The sequence below is a fragment of the Triturus cristatus genome, chromosome 5_1, assembly GCF_964204655.1.
Source record: "Triturus cristatus chromosome 5_1, aTriCri1.1, whole genome shotgun sequence".
Taxonomy (NCBI): Eukaryota; Metazoa; Chordata; class Amphibia; order Caudata; family Salamandridae; genus Triturus; species Triturus cristatus.
The window spans coordinates 49,856,162-49,877,702 of record NC_140587.1 but is presented as its reverse complement, the minus strand read 5'-3'; the positions used below and the strand labels follow the sequence as shown (position 1 = coordinate 49,877,702).

The 21,541-nt window shown below is 51.3% G+C and overlaps 1 protein-coding gene across 1 annotated transcript in view; it reads left to right on the top strand.

The window, feature by feature from the left end:
- Positions 1–14,050: 14,050 nt before the first annotated feature.
- The window catches only part of GRINA (glutamate ionotropic receptor NMDA type subunit associated protein 1), a 312,477-nt gene continuing 304,986 nt past the window's right edge, over positions 14,051–21,541 (top strand). Inside the window, exon 1 of the mRNA XM_085604382.1 lies at positions 14,051–14,590. The gene's annotated coding sequence lies outside the window, so the exon portion shown is untranslated. The remainder of the gene's footprint in view (positions 14,591–21,541) is intronic.

Here is a 21,541-nt window from a genome sequence, read left to right as displayed (position 1 = left end):
CACCGCAGGACACGGTCATTGTGCCCCTTGTTCCGGGCCATCCACTCAAGGGGGGCGTGATCGGTGAAGATGGTAAAGTCACGTCCTTCTAGGTAGTAACGGAGACTGACCACTGCCCACTTAATCGCCAAAGCTTCTTTCTCCACGACGGCATAATTCCGTTCTCGAGGAAACAGTTTCCTGCTGAGGTACAGGATGGGTCTTTCGTTCCCCTCGTGGTCCCTCTGTGACAGTACTGCCCCTAAACCCTGTTCGGAAGCATCTGTCTGAAGGAGGAAGGGTTGTGTGTAATCCGGACTAACTAGTACGGGATCGGAGGTCAAGGCATTCTTCAGATCGTTAAATGCATGCCACAATAGGGGAGTCGGGTTTTTCAGAATGGCCTCTGTTTTTGTGGCTTTCTTCAATAGGTCAGTGAGCGGGGCGGCCCTTTGGGAAAAATTGGGCACAAACCTGCGATAGTAACCAAGGAGGCCCAGAAAGGCCCGCAAGTCTTTTCTGGTCTGGGGGAAGGGGAGGGAATGGATGGCTTCTGTTTTGCTGTTCTGGGGCCGTATGAGGCCCTCACCCAGGAGGTATCCCAGATATTTAACGGTTTGGGCTGCCAGGGTGGTTTTGGCTGGATTAATCGTGAACCCATAGGAGCCCAAAGAGGAAATGACGTTATGGAGATGCTCCAAGTGTTGTGACCAGGTGTCGCTGTAGATAACTATATCGTCTAGGTAGGCCCCTGCATACTGAGTGTGGGGACGTAAGATGTGATTCATGGCCCGTTGGAATGTGGCGGGCGCGCCATGGAGGCCAAAGGGGAGGACGAGGAACTGATATAAACCTTCAGGGGTCGAAAATGCCGTTTTCTTTCGGTCTTCTTTTCTGAGGGGTATCTGCCAGTACCCCTTACAAAGGTCCAGAGTGGATATGTACTGGGCTTTCCCTATACGCTCGACCATCTCGTCTACTCGGGGTAACGGGTATGTGTCAAAGGATGATATCTTATTGACCTCCCGGAAATCAATACAAAATCTAACAGACCCATCAGGTTTGGGTACAAGCACGATTGGGGAATTCCAGTCACTTACAGAGGGTTCTATAATGCCCAGTTTTAACATTTGTTCGATTTCTTGGTGTATGATCGCTCTACGGGCTTCAGGGACCCTATAAGGCCTTTGTCGGACCACTTTCCCCGGACTCGTCTGTATGGCGTGCTCAGTAATGGAGGTGTGACCAGGCAAAGAGGAAAACACCTGTTGTAAAGGGGAGAGACGATGTTGGAGGGCTACACTCAGGGACAGAGGTAGGGCGGGGTCTATGCAAGGGGAGAAAGAAAGGGGTTCCAGACCCATAGAGCCGGCCAGGACGGGACGAGGACCTTCCCATTTTTTTAGTAGGTTGACGTGATAAATCTGGGTGGTACCCCGTGTGGGGTCTAGTTGTACTTCGTAGGTGACAGGGGTTATTTGTCGGAGTATGGTATAGGAACCTTGCCATTGTCCAAGGAGCTTTTGGTCGGAAGAGGGCATCATTAAGAGAACTAGGTCTCCCACTGAGAAGACCCGGTGTTTTGTGCCTCTGTCATACTGACCCTTCTGTTTCTCTTGCGCCTGTGTAAGATTCTGATGTACGATGTCCCTTATTAGAGACAAGTGGTTTTTGAGGTTCTCCATATATTCCGGGAGGGGGCGGGTGCGATCTGGTTCTGCCTCCCAGGCTTCCTGAGCCATGTCCAATAGAGAACGAGGGGGTCGGCCATACAACAGTTCGTAGGGTGAATATCCTGTGCTGCTCTGCGTCTTGCAACGTATTGCAAATAAGGCAAGGGGTAACATCTCCTCCCACCTCCTCGCCTCCAGCCCTAATAGTTTCTTTAGGGTTTGTTTTATTGTGGCATTGTATCGTTCCACCAACCCATCGGTTTGTGGATGATACGCCGAGGTGCGTATCTGTTTAATCCCTAGTTGGGAGCAGACCTGTTTCATAAGGGAGGAGACGAAGGGAGTGCCTTGATCCGTCAGGATCTCCCGGGGAAATCCTACCCTTGAGAACACAGTGATGAGAGCTTTCGCAACGTTTTGGGCGGTGGGTTGTCGTAGGGGAAGGGCTTCGGGAAAACGGGTGGCGTAATCCACGATTACTAGGGCGTATCGGCAACCACTTCGGGAAGGTAGCAAGGGCCCTATGATGTCCATACCTACCCTGCTGAAAGGGACGTCAATGAGGGGAAGGGGTTGTAGGGGTACCCTTGGAGGTTGGTATCTACTGTGTTTTTGACAGACCGGGCACTCTCTGCAGTATGTTTTGATGGTTTGGTGTACCCCTGGCCAATAGAACCTGTCTAAGATCGCTTGGCTGGTTTTCTCGTCTCCGAAATGTCCCCCCAGAAGGTGGCTGTGGGCCAGAAAGAGCACCTTCTCCCGAAAGGGACCGGGTATGAGTAATTGTGGTTTTTGGTGGGTCCCTCCCTTCCGATATAGCAACCCATGTTTCTTAAAGAAGTAGGGACCTACTATAAGAGGATCCTCGTGGTCTACTGCCTTGGCCCATGCTTCCTGCAGCACCGGATCCTCGCGCTGGGCTGCCCTGAATTCTCTGTCGGTCTGCCACGGGTGTTCTTCGAGGGTCACTGGGAAGACACCGGTGTATTCACGTCTCTCCTTCTTTTTCTGGGCTTTGGGTTTCAGTGGTTTGGGTTCAGTCCTAGGGGAAACAGGTCCTTGAGGGAACGGGGCTTCTCCCCACCAACGGGTCAGGGAATCAGTTGTTTCTTGCAGAAGTCCTGGTAGTCCCATATAGTCGCTTCCCAGAATAGCCTGTTCCGGTAGAGTGGGGACAAGACCAACAGAGAGGGTGGTTCCAGGATCTTTGGGGTGTTGGACCCGAACTTGAGTAGTGGGGTACTGTTTTGTGTCTCCATGGACACATTGAATGGCGACCGTACCTGACGTCGGCCCCACCGGTTGAGGCAAGAGCTGGGGTCGGAGAACACTCTGTCGACACCCCGAGTCAGCCAGGGCCATAAGTGGTTGTCCATCAAAGCTTACAGGGCAGCGGAACGACGGAGGTGACATGCCTGGGACCGAACACACATAATTCCTGGCGAGTCCCACCTCCATGGGTTCCTCCTTCTGGGGGCACAACCGAGCAATATGACCAAAACCCCCGCAATGGTAACACTGGGGTCCGGGGTTATTAGGTCGGAGAGGTACGGGGTATGGGAGCAGGGGGATTGGTTCCGGTCGCCTTTGGAAAGACGGACGGGGAGGCCGGAGGTTTATGGAGGGATGTGGTTTGGGAGGTGGATCTTCCTTACTTCGTTGGATCTCTTGTGCCCTACTGTAGGCACTCGCAATTTCCACCGCAGTGTCTAGGGTAAGGTGGGCATGTTGTCGTACCCACCTTTGGGTGCCGGGCAACAATGACATCAGAAATTGTTCCAGGTAGATTTTTTGTAACACGTCGTCCATGGTGGAGGATTCCGGTCTCAACCACCTATTTGCCAGGTCCTTAATCCTAAAGGATAGAGCTCTCGGGGTTTCCTGGGGTCCTTCCTTGATTTGCCGTAGTTTCCTGCGATAAGTTTCATCGTCGATACCCAACCGTTCAAGGATGCATTTCTTTATGTCCCCATACGGTGTGGTACCCTGTACGTTCGCCTGTTGGTACGCCGCCTGTAATTCGCCGGTCAATAAGGGACCCAGGTAGTGACCCCAGCGGTCGGCAGGCCACGCTGCAGCCTGTGCCAATCTCTCAAAATTGGTAAAGAAAAAGTCGGGATCCTCCCCGGGTACGTATTTTTGCAGTACCACTGAGGGTAGGGAGGTGGCTGGTCTCTGGTGCTCCAACACAGTGGTCAGTTTCCCCATAGCCTGTTCATGGGTGGTCCCCTGACCCTTTAACACATCGTGTAGTTGGCCGCGATCGTCCTCGGCCGTCTTCAAGAACCGCTCCATCATTATCCCCATCTGCTCCTGATTCTCCGCCATTTTCTTTATTACGGCCTCCATGCTTCCAGCTAATCCCACTTCTGACACCACCTGTGATCTTCGGGATTCGGCGGGCTGGAAAAGCAGGCAAGGAGGCCGTATATAGTGTGCAATAGTCTACTTTATTGAGTCCAAGGTACGGTGTGCAACGGGATAGAATACGGGTCTTCTGCAGGTGGAGGGGTGGAACCGATGTGGGATCCCGTCGGTTGTGGTTGTCGTCACCGAAGGTCTTCTGCTGTCCAAGTCGCCGATGTTGGTCCCAGGAAGGGGAAGGACGGACACCTCGGAGGGCAGTGAGACAAAAACACAGAGGGAGCCGTTAGACCTGCGGACACTATGTCGCTGCCGTAACCTTCACCCGGGAGTGATAAAGAGGAGGGGAGTGTGAGGAGAAGGGACGAGGCGAAAGAGGGACAAGTCGAAGAAAGATGGGTGTTCGGAAAGGGGGTTGAGTGGGATACTATGTACAAAGCGTGAGGTGCTGTACAATGGATACTGAGAGATCCTATTAGGGTGCAGGGGTGCTAACAGGAGAGAGATTATATACATCTATGTACAAAGAACCTAGGGTACACACGGGTACTTTAGAGTGCTTTACTGAAAGAAAGCTGGTACTCACGGGCTCCGCCGTAACTCTCATCCGAGTTACGGCCGCTCTTCAGCCTCCTCCGGGGGACTCCACCAGTCTTCCGACCACTCTTCTGGTTCGCCGCTCTCGTCCTCTCCTTTCGTCGTATCTCCTGCCGGACTCTCCTTCCACGATCCTTCGACGACTTCTGCTTCCTGTCTTCCGGCTTTTCTGTCTCCGGCGGGGAACGGGTAGGAGGGACTTCCGGGTATCAGGGGTTGTCCTTCCGGTGGGTCGCTGTTCGGGATTGGCTCCTGTAAGAGAAAGAGGGGCGGGGTTCCTGGGGTCACCGAGTCTGTGGATGAAAGGTTGGATGGACTGTCCGAGCAGGGAGGATTGAGCGGAAAGGACTCCCTGGACAGGGTAAGAAAGGGGGGCCCGATCCGAGGTAGGGAGTCTCCGTTACAGCGATATTATGTGATTGATGGATCAGGTAAAGCAGAATTTTGTATACCTCCTCTATTTTTGCATGAAATATTAATTATGTAATCATTCTAAATATTAACTTGAGCTAATTGTGTGGAGTGGTATAATTAATCAACAAGTGCACCTTAATAAACACAAGATATACGTGGGACTAAAATGCTAATTACATGGCAACTAATTAAATGATTAACTGTGGTACGCAAACTAACTTTAGAATGTGATGAAATAGAGAATTGCATGATTCATGTTGCTTTTGTGATGGTTTGTGCTTCCAGTGTTGCAGAATGGTGAGTATTATTGCTTTAAATGTTGCTACAAGCTAGGAAAATACAAATATATATTGGGATTAGTGCGGGTTTAACATTAGAATCTTCATTTCTACATATTAATTACTGTTATGTTTGTTTTTGCTTACGTTGGCATTCGGGCCTACTAGGCCGCAGTACTTAAAATGGAGTTCGGAAGTGGCCACCGTCATGTGAGCACGATGGCTACTGCGCAGACTCGGATGGCTCTGAAGATCTCCAAGCGACCTCCGACGAGAACCGAGATGTTCCTTGTCAAGGATAGGAACATGGAGGACTGCCAAGATAAAGACTAGTGTGAATGACCGAGGGGACAATGAAAGACCTGTACAAGGAAACTTACATGTTGTTACTTCAGACCTTTTGCCTGTGAAACTACCAAAAAGAATACAATTGAGAAATGTCATGCCCGGTCTCATGGGAAACAGGCAAACATGGGAATATTGACGAGACTTGCAATTTTCAGAGGGTTTAGCCAATCAGAACACTTTCTACCTCTAAATTGTTGCGCATTGTCGGATCCTAAAAGTAAGGAGAAAAAGGGTATAAAAGACAGGGATTGGGAAGAGGGGGTTAGGCTGGTGGTGTGGAGAGTCGATTTGCTGGATTGTTGGTTTGTTGGCACGATCGCCTGGTCCCTTGGCTAAATCGTGGGGACTGCGTCGTGCTGAAGGAGATTGCCTGGACTTACCTGGGTTTTCGTTGATTATAAAAGGACGATTCCATCTGAAGGGATTTTGATTATTGCTGTGGGTTGACAGGTTCTTCTGGAGGTGGTCGCCAATATTCAAATTTATGTAAATATAAATGTTATGTCAATTTATGTTCAAGATCAAAGATTGTAAATCACTCAATAGAAATATGATTTGAACTGTAATCCTGAATATGCCAACACAGAGTGAACTAATTTAGATAAACTAAACTTTGATTAATAAGAAATGAGTTTGTGATTCTTTAACCCCTTGGCTGCGGCAGGAATTCTGCCACAGCGCTGGGGGGGGTTTGGGGGCAGCGCGGTGGCGCTGTGCTCATGACGGAGCCACTCCGTCATGAGCCACGGTTGAGCTGTGCTCATGACGGAGTGGTTCCGTCATGACTCCGCCCACTGCGCTAATCGTCCGCACAGGCGGGGAATCAGCGCAGCGTGGGAGGAGCGGCGGCCAACGGCCGCAGCATGACGGAACCACTCCGTCATGAGCACACGGCACCCGTGGCTCATGACGGAGTGGTTCCGTCATGAGCGCTGAAGGGGTTAATAAGGTATTGAGAGTTAACCAAAAGGTTCCGAAGCTTTAAATGTGTTTTAGCTGGTTATAAATCACCATCAACCAGTCCAACTAATTGGTCTATCGACCAAATGGTGGAGTGCCTTGATGTTAAAGTTAGGATTCTATGGATGCAGATGTATATAATGTATATATTGTAAAGAATTTTCTCCCGATAGGTAACAAGGTACCCCCACATGTCCAGCGCTTTTTTTCTCCTGTGCGCAGATTCGAGTGAGACATATGAGTGTTGGTGTTATGGGCCCCACCAATGAATGCGTGTGTGACTGAGTAAGTGTGATGACGGGTCTGTGACGCAGGGAGGATATGTAAATTTGCCCTTTTCCGCTGGAGCATGTACAAAGGTCCCCATTTGATTACAATGTCGGAGACAGAGCGGGTCAAGGCGTCTACCAATTTTAAACAGGAGCTTAGTGTCAAAGTAGACCCGGTGGAGCACTTTCAGCTGAATGAGTCGTAGGCGCATAGGAATAGCCACCTCTCTGGAGGCCAGTGCATCTCGCCAGCCGTCATCGTCTATCCTTCCCAGGTCTGTCTCCCAGCTAGCCCTCACTTTTATCATCGGATCTCCACGGTTATTTACCAGTTTCTTATAAGTGAGCGATATAGCTTTGCTATTCATGGGGTCCATTAACAACCGGTCCTCCAACGGGGAAGAGTCAGGGAGAGGAGTATCTATTTGTTGAAGAAACGTTTTCGGCAGAACAAAGCACTTTACACTCTTGGCAACTCAAGCCAGATCAAGCTCTGCATATTTGTACATGGAATCGGCTTTTTTTTTACTTTGCACATATACTATATCAGACAAATGTGTAGTATGGATGACATTTGGAAAGAAGTTTGAGTCCTTAGCCTTGGTCAGTGTCAATACCAAGAGCTCAGAATATAGGCACATAAGGACTTAATGGCCAATCGTGATGTGAACCAACGTGTCTTTTAATTAAGAAATTGGTACATCCTTCCCGCTCTCGTGATATTGACCGTCGTCTCCTTTTAAATTAAGAAATTGTATTGTCGTATTTTGCCCATTCTTGTAATGGTTAAAACTAACTAAACAATAAACTATTGTTGCTGTTGTTGTTGATAGTTTATTTAAAGGGGGACTTCGGACAGATAATTTTGGCTCTGATATTATGTGCATATACTTTTTCTTAGATACGCCCCTATATAACACATGCTGGTTTCCCTCATGGCCGGAGTGCGGTGAGTAGGTGGTTACATTTAAGGGGGCTCACAGGCAGGGGAGAGTTGACCAAAACACACAAGTTTGGTAGACAGTCATTGGATGTCACTTTCTTTCATGATACAGGTATCATACGCTAACGATATTTGGATTACTTACTTACCGGGCATGAGACTGTGCCCCGACTTTGAGGTATGAGCCTCACTTATGTGTATACTGAAGGAGGTGGGGTCACATTACCTACAGTTCCTACATGCAATTTGTTTTTTACTTACAGTATCACAGGACATATGGAAGGTACTTGTTGCACTATACTGGTGCTTTGGCGATTTGGGGCTCAGTGAGTGAGATGATATTTGGGGCATGGGCACTAATTAATCACCTTCTCTTCTAGATACGAGCCTGCTTTATAAGGTATTGGTGTATCTTTTGGGTATTAATTCTGGGTTCACTTTGGGTTTATAGAATGAGCATGTAAGAAACCGCCTCTCTGGACAGTGTACTAAAATGAAGTACACTATAGAGTGCAAGATATCCCCAGAGGAAGATAGATGCAGCAAGAAGATAATGCTAACTCTCTTTGTGTGGTAGTGTTTGTAGGAGAGTAGGGTCTGCAATCCTATGATCACCCAGATTTTTTGCTTTTGCTTCATTGGTTTACGACTTTCCCTGGCTGTGGGCCTGCCAATCAGACCCACAGCCTAGCTGTTCTCTCTCGAGATTAACACACATGTACATTAGGTGCATCCACTAATTGGAACTGGGCCGCCTTATCAGTCCCTGTATCAGCATACCACAGGTATCCAGGGCATCGGTGTACCCAGGGCCTACCAGGGGCTGCAGCATGTATTATGCCACCCCTGGATGGCCACCCAAATCTGACACAACTGGCTGCACGACAGCTGGGGCAAGGTGGTGTAATCACCCGTTGCTGTAGGTGTAGTATTCCTATACCTAACCCTAAAATGGACACATGGATTCCTATCAGTCACTCCTATGGCAGGCCTTATCAATCCTGAAGGCAGAGTGCGGGGAATCATGTGAGATGGTGCTCTGGCGTGAGCTGAGCCCGTCGACGGCTTGCGGAACCAAGTCCTAATAGCTGTTCCATGGTGACGCGTGCCATCTACCTTAAAATGCATTATAATCCTTGCGGTTATTTGCTAACTTTGGCATTGCATCACCCAAACATGTCGAGTAAGGTGTCATACGAATTGGAATACGAACCCCTCGCCAATTCTGGCGACGGGGTTAGCATTCAACCCTTCTAGAGGGACACGACATGGAAGTAACCTTGAACCCCGGTTAAAGTTGACTCAAGCCTCAGCATCACAAAATGGATGCTGCCACCAGACACAAGTCTGACCTCCTGCTGCTGGGAGACCTTCCAGCGAGGGGAGCTTGGACAAAGGGTTTCCTGTCGAGGGCGGTGTTAGCACCATCCCAGACAGGGTTTGTGTATCCCAGGTAGGCAGGGCTGAAAGGAAGGTGATTGCAAGTGGCACCCCGGTGCTCACTGTGCATAGCCCGGCTCAAACCAGTTTCGGGGGCACCCCAGCCCCTGAGCTGGGGCGAAGCCGGACAAAGGATAGGGGTGTAACCACCCCCTCCTGGTCCCACCCATAGGTAGGACCTAGTCACGGGCCAGCCCCTTTTCCTAGAATAAAGGTAGGAGCGGGTCCCCTTCCCAAATTGGATAATTCTGAATCTTGAACTACTTTCCACGAAAGGAACTCTTGACTTTTTCTGAAGACTCTCCCTTGTGGCTAAGGAGTAGCCACCCTGCACCAGCAGGCACCACCTAAGCGCTTGCGGTTTGCTGTACGTCTCTCCTATGGATCAAGACTGCCCAGCTCGACGAGACCCGGATTCCCTGCCATCTCTGACCTCTACCTACATCGTCAGCCCAGCTGAGATTCGTAGGTGTGACGAGACCTGCGGGACCGGCCATCTTCAGAACCTGCACGACGCTTATCTAGCACGACCACCGAGGGACCCTCGAGTGAGTGCACCTAGGGTTTGAGAAGCCCTAACCCTGAGCAGCTCCAGCACCGAAGTCTGCCTCCCCAGCATCCACGAGATCTGCGTGGGGGCCCTTCTGCTCCTTGCTGCTCACCGCGTTATCCGGCCACTCGCCGACCGGCTTGTGGCCCTCTTCACGACGCACCACGACAGTTTTTCATCACTGGTCTGGTTGCTCCAGACTGGCCCTGGCTCCCCTTCAACAGAGGAGTACCTCGGACCCTCCTGGTCCACTCCAGACGCCATCTTGACTCAACCGCGTGGGCTTGCCTCTGCCAAGACCTGCTGCCCCACTCCTGGGCCCAGCATCATCGACAGCAGACACCTTCGTGGGACAGCTCGCCCTCCATCCTGGTCGCCGCCGCGCCTCCTGGTCCGAGGAACAGCCGAGTCCGACGTCACCCACTCACCTGGTCGAGGTGACTTCATCCGGTACCTTCCTGGTGCCCACGCGATCGCTGGCTAGCGGTCGAGAACTGAGTCCCCTCTGCTTTCAGGTTTCCTTCATCACCGATCCAGGCTTGGATCTCGCTGAACATCGACACTGGTCGCCTGCCAGCAACTTCTTCTTTCAGGCTCCCGAGACTACAACGAGGACTCCCGACATCTTGCTGAACCCCACGCAGCCGCAGCCTCTGGGCTAGGTAACTCGAGCATCTCGGTGCTCCATCGTAGGTTCACTCTACAAGTGTCCAGCTCCCTTTCCGTTTAGTCCAACTGATCGGATTCCTCCGGAATCAGTAACTTTAGACTCTTTAACCTCTCCCATTCCACTTGCAGTGTAAATGGTTTTGTGCCCTTCGGGCATTTGTGTAAATTGTGCGACTAGAAGTATTTTCCTAAGAGTTTTGTATTGTGCTTAGCTCCCTGACTCATAAAGAGCCAGGGTAGTCTTGTTATAAATAAATATCCTTTATTTTCATAACAACTTGTGTGGTGTCCTTTCACTTGGTGTTCAAGGGGCATATGTGATGGTAAACAGCTGGCTTAACACGCCCTCTAGAGTTTAGTCTGAAGACTGCTCTTGTCCACGCTACTAGGATAGGTTGACTTACAACCAATCATCAATAAGGGTCGTTTGGAATGATACACAGTGATCACTAGAATAGTGAGCACTACATATCAGGACAACTTCTCACAGTGTTGGTAAGCAGTTAGGCTTATCAGAGGACAGTGTTAACCATTTGTTGTACTCACAGAGGCAGTAAATGAGACACACACTCAAGAACAAATCAGAGACCAATTATGTTTCAAAACATGTTTCATTGTATATGTTTTGAGAAGCAGGATTTCAAATCGGAGATATACTTTGTACAGTTTTAAAATACTTCAGTAAATGCTCTGTAGACTGTGGTATTCGGAATACAAAGCAATGCAGTTCAAAGTATGCAGTACTTTTGGTCTCTAGGCACACGGCGGTCAATACCATCAAATATTTACCATTGTGGTGAAAGGAGGAAGCCCAGGATGTGTATAGATTTAATGGAGCTCAGTAGACCGCCAACACAGTTACCATCACCAGCAGCAGGTCACTGTAGTTCTATGGAAGCACCGCCAACTCCAGTGGACGCTGTTGCCGGGATGAAGGTGTAGTCTTGTATGGTGGAGTACCGCCGACGCTGTTGCCCTCGGGGTCACTGGACAGAAGACTCCACCGAGGAGTTTCAGAGGACCATGCTACCTGGAACGATCGGAGGTCTTCTTCACCAGCTGGATGTTGGGGTTCACTGGCAGCAGTCAGGCCACAAGTGAGTTGAAGGGCAGACCGTTACAGAGAAGAGGCGGTCGTGCCAACATTGCTGCTTCCGCCGTTGGGGCCAACAGCAGGAAGGGTACCTGCTCTCAGGAGCCTCTAGTCCAAAGGGAGGTTTGTGGCAATTTGCTGAAGGCTGGAGGACTCCGATGACTCAGCAGAAGCCGTGCAGCCGCCGACTGGAGCCGAGCGCCGCGGCACGGGTTGAAGCCATACCCGGTAGTACATACAAATTTAAGAGGCTGTCCACGATACGCCCACCCCCCTTGTTCTCAGCGAATGTTCCTTTTTGAATGCACTATTGAACGAACGCATAAGTTGACCTGCTTCTCCCGGCACGCAGGTAGATTTGTGAGTGTCACTTGTCACCTTTGTGAACATTCAGGCTCCCGGTTCTTACCGGGTCCCCGGCTGAGGTCACACTGCTTTAGCAGCGGTCGCCGGAACAGAAGCTCGACACGCGTCCGGGGCTAGTATGATTTGCTCGGTGGGGGAGACAACTGGACAACTGGTGTGCATCTGCGGTGTCGAGGCTTTCTTTGAAACTCAAAGCGCCAGCACGCCAGGTGCTTTTAGCCGGGACAGCTAAGGTGCCTAGTCCAGGAAAAGGACACCGCACGATTGGCGGCCCAAGCTCGATTCATGGCCGCCTATTGATTTGTTTGCTAGAGCAAAGGTAGGACATTGTTGATAGCAGAAAGAGAGGCTCCTCTCTCTTGACACTCTTGGCGGTCCCAGCATGCGGGTGGGTAGTCTTCAGCACTACGCCCCACAGTGTGGTCACTTGCTCATCACTGCGGGGGCTCTGGAGGGCGAAGTCGACCACGCTTTGCATGTCATGTCCCCCTTCCTGGTCGGGGCAGAAGGGGCTGCAGACCGGGAGGCTCGTTGCCCTCTGCGTGTACGGTTCCAGCCGACCCCGTGGGGAGTCCCTTTTACAGCCACTAGCTACTGCCGGCACAGTTTTTGCACTAAAAGTCCAAAGGTCCGCATTGCTCTCCTTCTGCTGGATGGCGGTATGGAGAGTTGTTCACTTTGGGGAGCGGGTTGGTGCAATTATGGCCGTAGCTTGTGCACTTTGCGGCTCCCACTAAGGGGTGGTGCTAGCCAGCCTAGCTCGAACCCGACCGATCAGTGGCTGCACGCCAACAAGGCCTTTGCGCAGCATGCCCTTTGTGTTCATTATTGGGTAATGTTATTAGTTGGAGGGGGGACAGAGGGATGCCTATGACGATACTATGCTGCTGACCACGGCCACCACAGGGGGCCACTAGAGCGGTCCGCGCCCTAGTATCGTCTGGGCACTGGTCTCACCTCCCCGCCCCCCCCCCCCCTCTCGGGGGTGCAGGGACTCCGGCCGGTGTCCCCTCCTCTTCCTGCCCGGTGATGACGCGAGGGGCTTCACTTCCGTGGCTTCTTTGTTCTGGGGGGGAGGCTATATAACCCTTCCCCACCATGCTGGCGACCTCTTGATCGCCTCGCACGCCGCATCCCTCCCTACCGCTTACCCGGCGTGCTCTTGACAGGTGGGGGGTGAGAATATTGTAATGTTTTCTTTTTTCGTTGCAGGCGGCGTTACAGGGCGATCTGGAAGCAGGCCGGTACCAAGGGTACCTCTGCGCGGCACCATAGGGGGTGCCCGAGCCAAATCCGAGGACCCTCATGGGAGGGTCCTGGAAGCCGTGTCGGCGCCCCGCTAGTTCTTCGGGCGGTTATGGGCCTGAACAGCCGGGGGGTTTGCTATGCGACGCTCCGCCCCGCGAAGGGGCGTGAGTAGAAGTTACCAACGGTCACGTGATCCTGTAAGCGAATCACTTGGAGGGCAGCAGAGGCGGGGTTCGCCACAGTGCTGCCTGGCTCATCAGGCGGGCAGGCGGCCCAGTTGGTTGCCTGCCCTTGGATCGCCCTTAAGATAACCCACCTATTACATAACGGTTTATGTAATAAACCTGCAGCAATTGTACCCAATCATACAGACTGTGTTGTGTGTTTATTATTGGGTAATGTTATTGGTTGGAGGGGGGTCAGAGGGATGCCTATGACGATACTAATGACTTTTAAATGACTGACTGACCATATCCAGAGGGGAGCAACCAACTCCTAAGGGGGTGAGCGCCACTCTGGGTCATAAGAAGCGCTTTAGACCTTAGAGCAGCAGAAAGCGCTACATCGGAGGTGAAGCAGGGGCAGCCCTGAGTAGCGCTTTAGATCTGAGAGCAGAAGGGAGATCTACATAAGAGGTGAAGCAGGGGCAGCCCTGAGTAGCGCTTTAGATCTGAGAGCAGAAGGGAGATCTACATAAGAGGTGAAGCAGGGGCAGCCCTGAGTAGCGCTTTAGATCTGAGAGCAGCAGAAAGCGCTACATCACAGGTGAAGTAGGGGCAGCCCCCACTCAGCCTGCAGTGATGAAAGGGAAGGAGGATGTGGGAGGGATGGATCACGAGTCTGGGACATACCAACGGCCAGGCAGGGGGTGTGGGAATCTGAGGGGGCTCAGGGACCGCTGCCACCCCCTGGCGGATCCTTCAGGTCGGGGGTGGTATGTCCCGTAGGGGAGTCTGTGAGTGAGGGTCTGTCATGGCCCACCTCCCCCCCCCCTCTGTCTGTTAATGCACCGACCAAGCTCCCCCCCTCGGGTGGAATGGACTGCTCCGGAGCCGCAGCAGTTTATCAGGGCCCAGGACGCTGCGGACGAAGACTGCTGAGGCTGGAAGAGCTGGGGGGCTGAGCCTGACACCCCGAAAGAGGCGCACTGCCGTGGGCTGGGATACCCAAAGCGAGGAGCACAGACACCCCCGAGGAGCGGAGACACCCACGAGGAGCTTTGCACCCCCGGAACAGGGGTCATCGAGGGACTGGGAACCGTACCCCAAGGAGCACAGATCACACTGAGGAGCAGGGACCCCTCTCCACCCTTCCTCGGGTGAGCAGAGACCCCCCCCCCCTCCCTCTGAGGACCAGAGGATCGGGGTGCCCCACCCCGGGGCTCACAGACCACCCCCAGGTAAGTGGGTCTCCAAGGGCTACGAATAGAGCGGGGGGGGGGGGGGGGGCTGTCCCACTGTCTTCCTCGTCCCGCCCCCCGCGGACCACCCAAGACATTGAGTTCCCCCTTAGCATCGTGTGCACACCTTGAGCACCCACAAAATCAACTAGTTCCCCTGTTTTGGTTCCCAAGACTCACATGGTGGAAAAAGGGGAGGTGGCCCCATAATGTACCTGCGTGGAACATTTATGACATTACACCGCCCCCCTTCGCCCCCCTCCCCCCCAACCATGAAACAGCACCCTAAAATCCTGCAAGGACAGGCGCCGTGGGAAAATGCAACAGTTCCCAGAGTGGAAACAACAGTGGGATGAAAAGCCAGGACTGGATGAAAGGCGGCGCACATCACAGGAGACTGCCATGTCATACGCCTGCCTGGAGTGCCTCCAGCCTGCCTCCGTGGGTCCCATGCATCCCCACACCAGGCATTGCCCCTGTAAGGCTCTCCTGGCCCCATTTGTCAGCAGAAGGTACTGCATGAAGGTGGCACACATCACAGGAGACTGCCAAGCAGCTCCCTGGAGTACCTCGAGTCTGCCCCCATGGGTCCCATGCATCCCCATCATGCACCTGACATTGACCCTGTAAGGCTGTCCTGTGCCCTTCTGTCAGCAGAAGGTACTGCATGAAGGTGGCACACATCACAGGAAACTGCCAAGCAGCTCCCTGGAGTACCTCGAGTCTGCCCCCATGGGTCCCATGCATCCCCATTATGCACCAGGCATGACCCTGTAAGGCTGTCCTGTGCCCTTCTTTCAGCAGAAGGTACTGGATGAAGGTGGCACACATCACAGGAAACTGCCAAGCAGCTCCCTGGAGTACCTCGAGTCTGCCCCCATGGGTCCCATGCATCCCCGTCATGCACCAGGCATGACCCTGTAAGGCTGTCCTGTGCCCTTCTTTCAGCAGAAGGTACTGGATGAAGGTGGCACACATCACAGGAAACTGCCAAGCAGCTCCCTGGAGTACCTCGAGTCTGCCCCCATGGGTCCCATGCATCCCCATCATGCACCAGGCATGACCCTGTAAGGCTGTCCTGTGCCCTTCTGTCAGCAGAAGGTACTGGATGAAGGTGGCACACATCACAGGAAACTGCCAAGCAGCTCCCTGGAGTACCTAGAGTCTGCCCCCATGGGTCCCATGCATCCCCATCATGCACCAGGCATGACCCTGTAAGGCTGTCCTGTGCCCTTCTGCCCTTCTGTCAGCAGAAGGTACTGGATGAAGGCGGCACACATCAAAGGAAACTGCCATGTCATGCTACTGCCTGAGTGCCTCCAGCCTGCCCATTGTGGGTTCCATGCATCCCCATCATGCACCAGGCATTGCCCCTGTAAGGCGGTCCTGTGCCCCTCTGTCAGCAGGAGGTACGGTATGGTGGCATCAAACTAGGACCTGAGCAGAGCTGGGACTTGCCACTCTCACCCACGGCTTCCCTGTCTACCTATGGCACCTAAAACATAGATATTAGCAGATATTAGCAGCAATAAAAACATGCCTGGTCAGTGATTAATTCTCATCAGACTGTGCGTATCCAGCCCTATTTGACAACTTATTTACCGGCACATATGAGGCATACGTTTTTAAAATAAAGCCTTGGTAGGTACCCTCCCAAGGAGGGCACACCGAATTGAATACAACACTGGCCAACCAGTGAATGTAGACTGTGTGGGTGGACACGTGAAACTTTACTGCATATCGTATGTGCCTGTCCAAAGCTGCCTACAGTACGCTATTATCAAAACCCTCATTTCTCACAGCCAGGGCGAGACCTGTGCTGTCAGCCTCCCATGTTATGCCTATTTGCTGTTTCTATTCCATTGATTCGTCAAATAACAATTACTGAAAAGTGCTTGTATCTGTCGCCTGGATATGTTTGCTTATGCGCTTCTGAAGGGTTATTCTAGGGTTAGATAATAGGTCACTTGTTTTAAGCACTTGACACTTTGAAGTTGACACAGTTGTTGGAATATAATGTACTGAATGCTTTTCTTATTCAGGGATTTCAGCTCCATGTTTGTTGTTCTCCCATGTAAAGTGTTTTATTGAGTTTTTTGGTTGTTGTTTTTTTTTAATGATTATATGAATTTGTATAGGTATCCTTTTTATGTGCATTTAATGTTTTTGTATGTATTATGAAGTGCTATTTTGTGATGTTTTTTTATTAATCAGACAAATGTCCTTACTTACCTAAAACATAGACAAATGTAATTTCCTTCATATGTATCGAGTGGTCCCATGTCGAGTGTGTCGCATTGAACCCAGCCTGGCCCAGTGCTGCTGGTGGATAAGCTAGGGTTGACTCAGTGTTACACATCACAAGTGGCCCTTGTCAGCGATAAACATTCAATGTAGGAGGCTGACTGGGCTGTCGCCTCACCCCCCCCCCCCCCACCACCACCAAGGACAGTGGCCTGTGCTATGGGTGGGTGGACAAAAACACGAGACATCCACAGGACACCGTGTCTGAATGCGGGCCACCCATAATATCCTATTCAGTAGCGAGGACCAGGCCGGACCCCGGCACCGCACCCCACCAGGCCAGACCCCCTGCGCCAGGCCAGACCCCCTGCGCCAGGCCAGGCCAGACCCCCTGCGCCAGGCCAGGCCAGACCCCCTGCGCCAGGCCAGGCCAGACCCCCTGCGCCAGGCCAGGCCAGACCCCCTGCGCCAGGCCAGGCCAGACCCCCTGCGCCCGGCCAGGCCAGACCCCCTGCGCCCGGCCAGGCCAGACCCCCTGCGCCCGGCCAGGCCAGACCCCCTGCGCCAGGCCAGGCCAGACCCCCTGCACCAGGTCAGGCCAGACCCCCGGCGAGACCCCTGTACCAGGCCAGAAGACCCCGGCACCGCACCAGGCCAGACGACCCCAGCACCAGGCTAGACTCCGGCACCACACTAGGCCAGACCCCCCTGGACTGGTCGGACACCCTGCACCGCGCCAGAGCCCCTGCACCGCATCATACCCCCTGCTTACATGCTGTCGCAGAACTAGACCTGCACACTTTGTGCTCAAGAAGCAGCCAGGCACAAGAGCGACACGCTCACCGTGTAGTAAAGGCATCTTTTAATCACTAAGTAAACGCTTCCCCTCTGCTGAAATGCTGGGTATAAAGTACTCCCGTCAGCTGTCGGAAGGTGTTGGATTTCTGGAGGAAAACAACAGCTTTTGTGAGAGGAACAAAAGGCACGTGTTTGTTCTTCGCCTCCACGTGCTGTTGCCACCTTGCACGGGATCCCTTACACTCAACAGCACAAGCCCCGTACTGGGCCAGTCGAGGTAGTGTGTTCCACCCCTCTTTTCCCATCATGCACCTGGCCTCAGAGTGTGCTGTAATCCCACCAAAACAAGATAATAAAAAAGTAATGAATGTAGATAACTTCCACAGTAACCACCAGTCATTGATGGTATCGATGTCATATCGGATATATGCGTAGGCTGAACAATTGCGCCTTTTTAAAGGTTTCTTAATATTCACAAACGATTAATTATTTTAATAACCAGTTATTTTATGTACTCCAGGGTAGCCCAGCCGAGTGTTTGCTGTTTTTTCACAGTTTTGCACAGAATGGGTGCCTTGTGCGTTTAGTTCCTGATTGGTTTAAGCCATTAGCTAAAAATGTTTTAAGTTTTTTTTTTTTTTTTTTTTTTTTTTTTTTTTTTTTTTTTCCATTCGTATTGTCACATAGCGCTGTAGCTGATGGCGCGGCTTCAACTGGGCGCGCGGTGGTGTCTGGATATCGCCTTAGCCTTTATTCCCTGGGGGCTGCGTCTGCTCCATTGAGCCTTCCATCACTGGAGAAGGAGGCGGGGCTTCGATGAGCATTGGGTTCTGACATGTGCTGTCCGTCTGTACTGAAGGAGCTGACCAGCAGCTGCTGGCGGGCCCTGCACCGGTGCACACTGCAGGCCCACGCATGCACTAGAGGGGCAGCACCGGGAGGGATAACATAAGAGGTTTCCATAGCAACACAAGGAACTGTCCCACCGTGTCTCAGCTTGTCGATGGGGTCCTGGTGCACTGACTACTACAGCCTGAAATCGCCTGTGTCTGTCTGATAACATGTACCTGTGTGATAACTGCCCGCTGGTTCACATCTGTATGATGGTGTACCGCTGGTACACATCTGTATGATGATGTATGTGGGTGGGGGAGACAGACTGCTTTGGCCCTGTATTCCCTTAGTGTACCTGGGGGACAGCCTGCTTGGTCCCTGTATTCCCTTAGTATACCTTGGGGTACAGCCTGCTTGTGCCCTGTATTCCCTTAGTATACCTGGGAGACAGCCTGCTTGGGCCCTGTATTCCCTCAGTGTACCTTGGGGTACAGCCTCCTCGGGCCCTGTATTCTCTTAGTGTACCTGGGAGACAGCCTGCTTGGGCCCTGTATTCTCTTAGTGTACCTGGGAGACAGCCTGCTTGGGCCCTGTATTCCCTTAGTGTACCTTGGGGTACAGCCTCCTTGGGCCCTGTATTCTTAGTGTACCTGGGAGACAGCCTGCTTGGGCCCTGTATTCCCTTAGTATACCTGGGGGACAGTCTGCTTGGGCCCTGTATTCCCTTAGTATACCTTGGGTTACAGCCTGCTCGGGCCCTGTATTCCCTTAGTATACCTTGGGGTACAGCCTGCTCGGGCCCTGTATTCCCTTAGTATACCTGGGGGACAGTCTGCTTGGGCCCTGTATTCCCTTAGTATACCTTGGGTTACAGCCTGCTCGGGCCCTGTATTCTCTTAGGGTACCTGGGAGACAGCCTCCGTGAGCCCTGTATTCCCTTAGTATACCTGGGGGACAGCCTGCTCGGGCCCTGTATTCCCTTAGTGTACCTTGGGGTATGTAGTAAACTAGTTCTTCTCCCAACATGGCCACTACACCTTTCTCTATGTTTCCTCCTACTAAGCCTCCCAGAATGCCTGTGTACATTCTATGTTGTACGTGGAGGTTCCACACTTGTCAGTTGGGGTCTGGTCAGCTGGCGAGGTGTGTTGCTCTGCTGTAACTTAATAAACCTAACTTATAACTACCAAGAAGTGTCCTGCTGTCTACCTGAACCTACTTACAACATTTTGGCGACGATCTTGGCTGACCAGACCAGACAAGCAGACTAAGAAGAACAGCGCAGCACGAGCAGCACCTCGCACCAAGAACCCAAGAAGACGTTTCACTCAAGAAATAAGGAGTAAAGAAACCAGAAACCTGTGAAACGCCAGCATGTATTAAGAAACCAAACAAAACCAAACAAAACCAAAAGAAGATATGAAATCAGTTTGCTTCCAGTAACTTAAGAAGAAAACTGCGTAACCGGAGAAACGCTAGAAGATTTTGAAAAACGGAATTTAATGTAGTGTGAAACTAGCTACTGCCAAAACAACTCAAACGTGTGAAGTTCCAAGGTTCCTGTCACACAGTAACGGAAATCAATAGAGCAAATCGGCTTCATGTTATATTAAAAAAAAATATACATACGAATTTGGAGGTTCTGGGCACAATGCTCCGTGAGGTGCTAACTGTTTGCCATCAAGAAACATCTCCGGTTGGTGACTGGTGAGCATTTCTGTACTTTCACTATTCTTTTAGTGTCAATGTGCCTCCCGTCCGTACCCAGTCTATCTTACCGTTGGTCCTGTTGAGAGATCTTCGTGTAGCGCTGTTTTCCTCTCACTGATGACGTCGTGGAATGTCCGTCTGTGTTAGCGGAGGAGTAGCACACTCTGTGTTCACGTAGTGTGTTCAGCGTCACAACAAAGGAAGTGTCTTGGGGAAACCTTTTCAGTGTGTCATCGCGCAACGTCAAACCTCACAGCGTAACGTCAGGAAGCCATCTTGAAGTTTTTCTTCTGTTGTATTTTGGTCCCTATGGTAACACAAGTTACGGGATCACTTCATTTCTTTGCTGTTGCCTGGCGCGAAGACTCGCTTCACTCAAGTGGGGCATTTAGAACTGTACTCGAGCTGGTTAAAATATAGCTGTAGGTGGAGTTACCAAGTTTGCTCGATTCACTGAAAGCGCTAAGGGATCCAAAGTAATTAACCAAGATAGAACAGCCCGGTGTCAAGCTTGTTGTGAGACTTGTAATGTGAAACTGTTCTACATTTAGAGTGACATCTAGTGGATCTTGTACGTATAACAGAGAACCTATCAGAAAGTCAAAGTGGTTTTATGGAAAGTTGAACTGTCACCTCTTCAAAAGTAATAAAGAAGGGATATCTGCACCGGTCTTAACGGTGTTCTTATGCAATCTCCTGCTCCTAAGCGTGAAGAGGCTGTATTTAGTGTTTTGAGTACTGTAGTTTCCCATGATCAAGGAGCAAGGTATGCAAAGCTTTATGGAAGTGGAATAGTCTCACTTGAAGAACACGTTTAGTCTGACTTGAAGAACACGCAACTTGTTTAATGGACTCAGTTTATAGTTGACTCCGGAAGATACCTTTTTAAATTGTATCTCACGTGTTAAAAATAAAATAAAACATTTGTTTGCAAGAGAGATTGAAGCGCATGGACTACTGAAGCACTTAGGCCGTATAAGAGCACGTAGAACTTGGGAACATGGTGAAGAACTTGGAAGTGAGTGCAAGAGTCCAGATGCGGGTTAGAGCATTTTTAACAGGGACAAGCGGCTCACAACCAGTAAATGTGTTACACAAAGAGCTCAGTGAAAAGAGTTCAATTAAGGGAAAGCGAGCCCATATGCGGGTTACTGGACCCAAACCAGGGATAAATGTCCTACAACTGGAAACTGGTCCTAACCTTCACTGAGAAGCAATATGAGGTCAATATTTTCAGAACCAAAAGGGGTCAAAGGTATCCCAGAACAAGAAAGGCCCCGGTGTCAAAAGGACAAAAGAGTGGACAAAGGCCGTCCCAGAACAGGGTGTGGGAAAATTCGTTCAAGAGGGGACAAAGGTCGTCCT